Source organism: Ovis aries, chromosome 1 (genome assembly GCF_016772045.2).
Source record: "Ovis aries strain OAR_USU_Benz2616 breed Rambouillet chromosome 1, ARS-UI_Ramb_v3.0, whole genome shotgun sequence".
Taxonomy (NCBI): domain Eukaryota; kingdom Metazoa; phylum Chordata; class Mammalia; order Artiodactyla; family Bovidae; genus Ovis; species Ovis aries.
Genome location: NC_056054.1, coordinates 29,778,815 through 29,789,522, shown reverse-complemented (window position 1 = coordinate 29,789,522; position 10,708 = coordinate 29,778,815). Strand labels below are relative to the sequence as shown.

Genomic DNA, 10,708 nt, shown 5'->3' with positions numbered 1-10,708 from the left:
AATCATGACTCAAGAACTGGTGGTAAATAAACTGATATTTACTCTAAACACAAGAGCAAAGACAGTGATTTGATCTAAATAGTTGGATTTTTGTTACATTAACTGTTTAAAAGCACCCATTGGGGAAGCCTTCTGCATCCCAGGAGAGTAAGTAAGTATAACACCAGGAAGCAGATCACCACCCCAGGGTACTTTCTTAAGTCTCAGAGGACATTTTTTCCCACGTAACTGTTCTAAAATCACAATGCATCTGATAACCAATGGACAATAATAATCATTTAAAATAATGCCAAGTTCCTCCTTCCAAGAATTTATGATTAAACTGATGATGGTGCTCTCTTGGGCAGCACACATACTAAAACTGGAATGATATAGACAAGTTGACACAAGATTGCACAAGGATGGCACACAAATTTGTGAAATAGTCCATATTTTTTAGAGAACAAACTTATGGTCGCCAAGGGGGTGGGGGTGAGGGAGGAATAGATTGGGAGTTTGGGATTAGCAGGTGCAACCTATTTTGTGTCGAAAGGATCAACCACAGGCTTCTACTGTATAGCACAGGGAATTATATTCAATATCCCACAATAGGCCATAATGGAGAAGAATATGAAAAAGAATGTATAACTGAATCGCTTTGCTATACACCAGAAACTAACACAACATTCTAAATCAACTGCACTTCAATGAAATAATTTTTAAATAATAAAATAAACTGATGAACATTAGGATAGAAAAGGCAACTATTAATTGAGTACCTACTATCTACTAGATCCAATGCTGTGTTCCAGACCCTTTCATTTTCGTTGCTTTCTATTATGCTCTTTCAGAATGTATTTTCCTTTTATAAAAATTAATAAACATTGAAGAAAACTTTAAAAATACAGGCAACTCAAGTATCCTGGAGTTCCCCAGTAAAGAGACATCTAAAGAGCCCCCTCAGAATCTAAGGGACTATAACACAGTGAAAATATCAACTTGCATAATTGTAGGAACAAAGCACACTCCACCCACATTACCACCAGCTACTTCTGAAGATCCCAGGATAACTTACATTCTTTTGGTCGTCCCCTCTCTCTGCGACCTCTGCTCCAAGCTTCTCTACCATTCAATTCTACCCATTCAAGCTTCCCCAAGCTGCCACTGCATCTTCCCTGGCCTTCCCACACCTAAGCATTGATCGTCCCTTAATTTCCCAAAGTACAGGTGATGCTATACCTGAGTGTTTGACCAACTCTACTCAAGTCCTGAAGGGACTACAAGGGCACTACAACACTGAAAAGTAAAATAGAAAAATGAAATGAATCCCAGATGGCACTGAATCCAAAGACCACGTCCTTAGTCTATACAAGGGACCACCATCCTCAACGAAAGCGGGGTGCCATTTTTCTCCATCTGGACTAACCTCATGAAAGAGAATTCCCTCTTACCTCCTCTCCCCTACGTTCCATGACCCCAGTTCCCTCCCTCTGGATACTGCTGAAGAAGCCCAAAATGTATTACTATATTAGTTGAGATAACACTAGCTACTTTAACAGCAAAACTCTGACATCCCAGGGGTTTAAAAGAAGAGTTTGTCTACCCTTACAAAGTCCAGCCAATGAGAGGCAGGGCTCACAGAGCTGTACTGCATAGAACTGTACATGGACCCAGGCTCAGAGGATCTGCTGTCTTCTACACAGCTTTCTCTGGACATCAACACCCAGTCTGAAGACAGGGCAAGAGAAGGAATCATGTGTAAATGATTTATTTATGTGGCCAGTGTTGCAAGTGGCATGTGAAATTTCCACCCATATTCCATTAACTAGAACAAATGGCTACGCCTTCTTGCAAAAAAAGGCTGGGAAACATAAAACAACTTGTGCCCAACAGGAAAAGGAACCAGATTTCTCAAACAACAGTCACTCTCTGCCACAGGCACTATTGTCATGTGCCCCATACCCAGGAAGCCAACAGCATCTTCCAGATGAGGATGCAGAGCAATTTACCACCTATTCCTTTTGCTTCAGGGCTTCCCTGGTGGCTCAGACAGTAAAGAATCCACCTGCAATGTAAGAGACCTTGGTTCGATCCCTGGGTTGGGAAGATCCTCTAGAAGGGGACATGGCAACCCACTCTAGTATTCTTGCCTGGACAGTCCCCATGGACAGAGGAGCCTGGTGGGTTACAGTCCATGGGGTCACAGAGCTGGACACAACTGAGCAACTAAGCAGACACTCTACTTCAAGCTCTCCTTACAGACTGGCTTCTGGCCATGCTGCTCCAGAACCAAAAGCCAATTTCAGTGTTTTCCCTAAACAATAAAGAAATCTCTCTCAAAAAAAAAAAAAATCAATTCTGCTGCCAAATCTAGAACTCAAAAATACTTGCTATTGTTTTCATGTATGTTTGTCCCCCTACATAGAAAAAATGTTTAAAGAAATTACTCATACTCTTATAACTCTAATAATTTTAATGTATTTCTTTCCTTAATATTTCTAGATGCTCAAATCTTGTATAAACTTCAAAGTCTTGTTCCAGTGATATATCTTTCTTGAGCCTCAGGTTCAGAGAGATTAAGTAACTTGCCAGAGGCCACACAGCTAGGAAACAGTAGAACCAGATTTTGAACCATGCTTTCACCCCAGAGTTGAGACTCTTGCCAATGCAGCATGCTGCCTCTGGATATTCCTTGTAACTGTCCCTGGCCTTTTGCTCACTCATGTCTGCTGGACAGTAATTATCTATGTCTAAAATGACCCCCAAATTTGTGAAGCATTCCATATATTAGGGTTAGGATTAGGGTTAGGGTTAGTGACTTCTGTAAAAAACCTTATCTTCCCAAATGTCACCTCCCAAAAGTACATAGCTGTATTTGATTCCTCTTTGCAACCACAGGCTTCCCTGATGGCTCAGTTGGTAAAGAATCCTCCTGCAATGCAGGAGACCCCAGTTCGATTCCGGGGTCGGGAAGATTCCCTGGAGAATGGATAGGCTACCCACTCCGGTATTCTTGGACTTCCCTTGTGGCTCAGCTGGTAAAGAATCCTCCTGCAATGCGGGAAACCTGGGTTTGATCCCCGGGTTGGGAAGATCCCCTAGAGAAGGGAAAGGCTACCCACTCCATTATTATGGCCTGGAGAATTCCACGGACTGTATAGCCCATGGGCTTGCAAAGAGTCGGACACAACTGAGTGACTTTCACAAGGCTTGGCTTATAATAGCTGTTTGATTCTCTACTGCCCAAAGAAGCAAACATCAAATTGGAAGCTACCTAAAAGGTTCTGCTCCAATCTACTGCCCAGTTCACAGTCCTCCTTCTCATTTCACCCATGACCACAGCACAGACTTTGTTCTTTTCCATCAGCGCAGATCCAATCCAAGTTCATTTTCCCCTCCACCACCATGTGACTTTGGACAAGTTACTGAACTTCTCACTTTGTGAAACTCAAATGAGTTAACACATAACACATTGATAAACGGTAATGATTGTATGATTATTGTATTGGCCAAGAAGTTCATTCAGGTTTTCTATACATCTTATGGGAATAATATTACTTATTAATATTATCACTTGTTTTAATATTAATTTATTACTATTCATATTATTACTTATTATTAGCACCAATATCTACCCTCTGATTTTTCCAAATTCCTTACCATAGAAAGAAGTGAATGAAAACTTTCAGGGTTGGCAACAAAAAGGAGGTGAGATTTTGAGTGGCTTCTCATGACCCTCGGAAAACAGAGTGGTGCAAATATACTTTGGGGGAATTCTTGACCCTTCTAAAATCCCATTAAGCCTGAACACACATCTGTTAGCACACACCAAGCATGCAGTGTCTGCTTTCAGCCAGCGCTGAGTAGTACAAGAAGGAATATTATATCCAGTAACTCATATGGAACTATTTATCCCCAATCACTTTGTGCTTTTCCTTCAACTTTTCCATAGTCTTTGGTTTCAAAGGCCATTTTAGAATGACTAAATTTCCTTGCAAAGTAAGTCTCCCCCTGCCCCCACCAAAAAAAAAAGAGAGAGAGAGATTGTTTTAGGAAAATCTCCTTGGGGTGTAGGGGCTATGAGTTTCCAAACTTGCTTTCTCCTGCTTTCCTTTTTTCTTTTAAATAAAAATTGCCCAGGAAACCAAGATTCGTTAAGAGTGATGGGGAAAAATAAGACTGAATTGAAAGGAGTCTGAGGCTTCGGGTTTAGCAGGGAACTCACAAGGCTCTTTTAGGAGAATCTTTTAAGACCGGAGGATATGGGGACAGGAGAAGACTTCAGACATCATATAGCTTCAACTACTATTTTGGAAGAAGGAAAATTGAGGTCTAGAAGAGAAAAATTATCCAAAGTGACACAGCAAGTCAGCCAAACAACTGAGATTTGAACTCAGGTCTCCCATAATTCAGCCAAATTAGACCAGCTTCTCTGGAAAGCAGAGCCTGATGCAAGGACTACATACAGGGTTGATGCTTTACTTAGGAGACACAAGTCCAGTCAGTGAAAGTGAAGAAAAAGGGAAATGAGACCAGAAAACATGGTCAGTCATGCAAAGGGATGCCGTGAGAGGCACTCTTGTGCCTGCACCAGTCAGAAGACTAGTTTACTCAGCACTCGGGACTTCTCAGGAGCTGTAAGGAGAAACTGCCTCCCTAGGTTGGGCATCTAGAAACTGCATCTTCCCTAACCAGTCAGATAGGAAATTGGTGGATTACGAACAGTTGGGTTTCCTCAACCTCATTTGGGATAGTTTAGGCATATATGCTACAGTGACTCCCAGACTGAGTGACTGATGTGTCTGAATTTGCCTGGGATTTCCCTGGATTCTGGTGGCTCAGACAGTAAAGAATCTGCCTGCAATGCAGGAGACTTGGGTTCGATCCCTGGGTCGAGAATAGCCCCTGCAGAAGGGAATGGCAACCCGTTCCAGTATTCTTGCCTGAAGAATTCCATGGACAGAAGAACCTGGTGGGCTACAGTCCATGGGGTCACAAAGAGTCAAAGAGCTGGACATAACACAACTGAGTGACTAACACTTTTCTCATACTTTCCCTCAATTTCTCACTGAAAGTTCATCTCAGCAAACCCCTTAACCCCAGGTAAAGTGGGTCAGTTGTTCTCCTTCTCCCAGAGGATCCCTGTGTAACTTGGCTCCAGCTGTCCATAGTAACTCCCTACTGGTTTCCTTTCCTTTCCTTTTCTTTGTCCTGTGTGTGTTTCCTAGGATCATAACCCAGTTAAACTGTTTGCCTTTCAGTCTTCCTCTCAGGGGTGTCTGCTTCTAGGGGAACCCAAGTGTCGGGCACATAGCATATGCTCAATAAATGTAATGAGAAATCATATTAAAACAGCACACACTGTCTTCTCCTTCTCCCTTCCAGCTGCTTTGGGAACTTGAGCAATGCAGTCTGCCGTGCTCTGCTCCTCAGGCGCCCCGCAAGTCTGCAGGAGAGCTTGACTCCGGTTTTGCCTGCTCCAGGTAGCAGGATGGTAATGGAGATTATCAGGCAGGATCTAACCTGCCTGGGCACATATTTAGATACCACTGTAGTTGCACAACTGCTTTTACTAGGGACTTTTTATATAGTTGAGAATGACTAAACTAGGCTAGAACACTATATACAATTTATCATACAGTCAATTTAAGTCCCTTGTGTATATAATAATGCAGAATTCCCTACAGTGTGATCAGCAGTCCACTACCTATATCCTAAACATGGGGCTGGCCAGCTTGTTCAAAATGATGGTTGGTGGGAATGCAAACTAGTACAGCCACTATGGAGAACAATGTGGAGATTACTTAAAAAATTGCAAATAGAACTGCCTTATGACCCAGCAATCCCACTGCTGGGCATACACACTGAGGAAACCAGAACTGAAAGAGACACATGTACCCCCAATGTTCATTGCAGCACTGTTTATAATAGCCAGGACATGGAAACAACCTAGATGTCCATCAGCAGATGAACGGATAAGAAAGCTGTGGTACGTATACATAATGGAGTATTACTCAGCCGTTAAAAAGAATTCATTTGAATCAGTTCTAATGAGATGGGTGAAACTGGAGCCGATTATACACAGTGAAGTAAGCCAGAAAGAGAAACACCAATACAGTATACTAACACATATATATGGAATTTAGAAAGATGGTAATGATAACCCTGTATGCGAGACAGCAAAAGAGACACAGATGTATAGAATGGACTTTTGGACTCTGAGGGAGAAGGAGAGGGTGGGATGATGTGGGATAATGGCATTGAAACATGTATACTATCATGTAAGAAATGAATCGCAAGTCTATGTTCGATACAGGATACAGGATGCTTGGGGCTGGTGCACAGGGATGATCTAGAGGGATGATATGGGGTGGGAGGTGGGAGAGGGGTTCAGGATTGGGAACTCATGTACACCCGTGGCGGATTCATGTCAATGTATGGCAAAACCAATACAGTATTATAAAGTAAAATAAAGTAAAAATTAAAATTAAAAAATAGATAAATAAAGATTGATGAAGGCAAAAAAAATGATGGTCCAAGGTTCTATGCAGACACCCCCCTACTGAATGCTGCCAGGCGCAGCCCCATCATCTCCAACAGATACTGAGGCCCATTAAACCTGGAGCTTCACCAGCCTGAACAACTAACTGATGGAGGCTTTTTTCCTCCTCCTTGTGGGACCAGTGAACTTCCTCTCCAGGCTCAGTTTGGCTTCCACGGACTCCTCCCCTTGTACCACCTGATTTCTGAAGTTCCCCTTAGAGAAAGCCCCTTACTGCTCTTGACCAGGGATCCAGGCTGACACTGCCACTTCCTAGGGGATCTGTGTTTTCAATCTCTCCTTCAGAGCTTGCTCAAAGTGGACTGTAAGCCCAAGCCTTTATCCATCATGATGTCCAGAGCAAATGCCTACATCTTATGATAAATTAACCCAGCTGGTACTTGGCCAGTCCTTCCTGACCTGGGCCTCTGTGTCTTCCTGGCCTCAGGTACAGAAAAGGACCAGCATACTTTGAGCTTCGGTTGCCATCATCAAAGAATGTTTTATTCTACTCCTTTTGCTGGCAAAAGAATTTCATCTCTGGGACCCAAGATGGAAATGGATTTTCCCTGTTGAGTAGAGCCCAAAGATCCTGATATCCCCACATGATGCCAGGGAGTATCCCACCACTGCCCACCCCCTCTCACCCTGTTGAAACAGCACCAGTGTTCCTGATGAGCCACTTAGCTCCCATGGCGGGGTCTCCTTATATGTTTTCCTGTGTGTACATAGGTTCCCTCTACTACATTATGAATTTCTCAAGGGCAAGGATCATGCCTGAGGGACCTTGCAACAAATCTAAATGATTCCCAGCAAAATAGCTAAATCTTGGTTCAGATAAGGTGTTCCAACATTTTCTGGAAAAAAAATAAATTTATATATTTGCTATAATATAGAGATAATACATAATAATGAATGGCCAATTTCTATGCCATTATCTTGTTTTTATTTTCTTTACAATACTTATCATTATCTAAAATTACCAAGTTTGGGGACTTTCCTGGCAGTCTAGTGATTAAGAAGCTGCCTTTCAATGCAGGGGACATGGGTTTGATCCCTGGTTAGGGAACTAAGACCCCACATGCCACTGGGAAGCCCATGGGCTGCAACTACTGAGCCTCTGCACCACAGCAAAAGATCCTGCATACTGCAACTAAGATCCAGTGCAGCCAAAAATAAGTAATAAATAAATAAATACTTTAAAATATTTTAAATATTTTAAATGTTTGGGAATGCATGTAAGAATTAAAGATTTTAAAATTTAAAAAATAAAAAACTAAAATTAAAAAAAATATATTTTAAATAACATTACCTAATTTGTTTATTTGTTTATTGGTATAGTTATTTGTTGCCCCTCAAACCTGACACAGTCTGTAAAGAATCTGTATTGCTTGTAATGCAGGAGACTTGGGTTCAATCCCCAGGTTCAGTCCCCGGACCAGGAAGATCCACTGGAGAAGGCAATGGCACCCCACTCCAGTATTCTTGCCTGGGAAATCCCATGGACAGAGGAGCCTGTTGGGCTACAGTCTATGGGGTCTCAAGAGTTGGACACGACTAAATCACCCACCACCAAACCTGACACACACTAAAATGTAAACCCCAGCAAGTGTCATGAGCCAAACTGTGTAGCCCCCACAATTCACATGTTGAAGTTCTACCACCAGTCATTCTGAATGTGACTGTATTTGGAGACAGGATTCTGAAAGAGGTAATTAAGTTAAAATGAGGTTATTACAGTCGGCCCTGATGCAGCATGATGGTGTCTTTATAAGAGGAGTAATTAGGGTAGAGACAAATACAGAGGGACGGCCATAGGAGGACACACAGAGAAAACGGCCATCTACTAGCCAAGGAGAGGCTGGAGAAGAAGCCAGTCCTGGGACTTCCCTGACGGCTCAGCGATAAGGAATCCATCTGCCAGTGCAGAAGACACGGCTTCAATCCCTGATCCAAGACGATCCCACATGCAAAGGAGCAACTGAGCCCCTGCATCACAGACATTGAGCCTGTGCTCCAGAGTCGCGGAACCACAGCTACTAAAGTCCGCACACCCTAGAGCCTGTGCTCAGCATCAAGAGAAGCCGCCACAATGAGAAGCCTGCACACTGCAACTAGAGAGGAGCCCCACTCACCACAACTAGAAAAGGCCCGCAGGCAGGAAAGATGCAGCACAGCCAGAAAAGAAGCCAATCCTGCCTACACTTCCGTCTCAGACTTCTAGCCTCCAGATGTCAAGAAAGTAATTTTTGTTTTTCAAGCCACCAGTCTAATGAACTAGTACAGCAAGAAAGAAAGAAACTTGCCTTGATTACTCCTGCCTCCTAAGCACCTGGAACAGTTTCTGCCACATAGTAGGTGTTTAAGAAGTAATCAGTGGGGACTTCCCTGTAGTCTAGTGGCTAAGACTTTGCCTTCCAATGCAGGTGGTTAGGGTTCAATCCCTGGTCAGGGAACTAAGATCCCACATGCCTCAAGGCCAAAAAACCAAAACATAGAAGCAATATTGTAATAGATCCAGTAAAGACTTTAAAAATGGCCCACATCAAAAACAAGAAAATATTTTTTAAAAAAACAATAATCGTTGAATGAACACTCTGAAAAATACAAACTATTCACTGTTCCCCCTCAAATGTACATACTCTTTCATACATCTGTGTCTTTGTTGTTTCTCAACCTAAAACCCCCTTCTCCATCCAGCCAAAGAAGCCCTATTCTTTCTTCCAAGTTCAGTTCAGATTCAGATTCTCCTTGACCCCACCAGACGGAACTGACTACTCTCTTCTCTTTGCTTTTCTGAACTTTGTAGCCATACATCTACATCATTGTAGCTGTCAGGCTGCGAGCCTGACTTCAGAAACCATATTCAGTTCTGATCCCGGCCATCCAGTTTGGGGTGTGGTCCAGAGGACATGATCCTTCATTAAACCCCCAAACCCTTTGAATCCTTTTTATCTGACTGCAAAGCAAACAGTCCTTGTCTGCTAGTAACTTTCTGCCTGATGTGGGACAGACCCATAAACTCACATCTCTGGCACATACTAGTATAGAAATAACTTTCTAGGCCCAAGATGGAGCCCCTCGTGCCCAGGGTACCATATCAGGAAACCAAAATGTGGATAGCTTTCATGTTCCCACTGGTCAGCCTGTCCCCAGATGCCCAGCCAGCTCTGGGCTCTCTACTTACTTCCTTGTTCCTTCTCACCACAAACAAGGTTGATAGGTGGCCCCAGCCAATGAGATATTTTCTATTTTTCTCTTCCTTGTTCTTTATTCTTTTCCCTATGAGCTTCCTGCCTACTGCCCTCACGTTGCAGTACTATGATTGGAGACCGCCCTGCCTCATGAAGTTTGTTTACCACCTGCATTGTCTTCTTGAATCACGTTTAACACTAGTGAGTAGAGTGAAAGTCGCTCCGTTGGGTCCGACTCTTGGTGACCCCATGGACTATAGTCCCTCAGTCTCCTCTGTCCATGGAATTCTCCAGACAAGAATACTGGAGTGGGTAGCTGTTGGCAGATTCTTTACAGCCTGAGCTACCAGGGAAGGCCAAGAGTACTAGAGTGGGTAGCCATTCCCTTCTCCAGGGGATCTTCCTGACCCAGGGATTGAACCTGTGTCTCCCGTATTGGAGGCAGATTCTTCACCAGCTGAGATACCAGAGAAGCCCTATTTAACACTAGGTACTCAACAAATATTTGTTGGATTGAAATGTACCAAGTTGTTGGTAAATTTCACATTCCCACTATGGTGTTTGCTTAGAACATCCACTTTTATCCTCTCCTTCTGAACAAATCACTCCAATTTTACAAGCCCTAACTTTGCGAATTCCCTACCTGGCTTTTCTCGAATTCTCTGAGTTCTAAGAATTGCTTCTGAACATGGGTCACAGTAAGAAACATGAACACAGCCCAGCTGTGAGGGAAGCACAGTGCGTCCATCCTGGATCCCAGAGCACATCTTAACTCTGAAGCCAGCAACAGGCAGGTCTCTTCCTGCCCTGCACTGACCCAGCCTGGGGTGGGGCCCCTCCACCCCCCAGACACTGAGGCAAAACCAGCCTGGGTTGCACAGCCTGAGTTTTGCCTTAGGGAACAAAATCTGCGTGGAAAGAAAACACTGACAGGAACCATCTGCCCTCCCCCGAAGCTTGAAAGAAGCTGCATGTGGACCCCTTAATCCTTCCT

The 10,708-nt window shown here is 43.3% G+C and overlaps 1 non-coding gene across 1 annotated transcript; it reads left to right on the top strand.

The window, feature by feature from the left end:
• Positions 1–331: 331 nt before the first annotated feature.
• Positions 332–436, top strand: LOC114111224 (U6 spliceosomal RNA). Its single transcript, XR_003587302.1, has one exon. It is a non-coding gene; the product is annotated as a U6 spliceosomal RNA (small nuclear RNA).
• Positions 437–10,708: the final 10,272 nt, after the last annotated feature.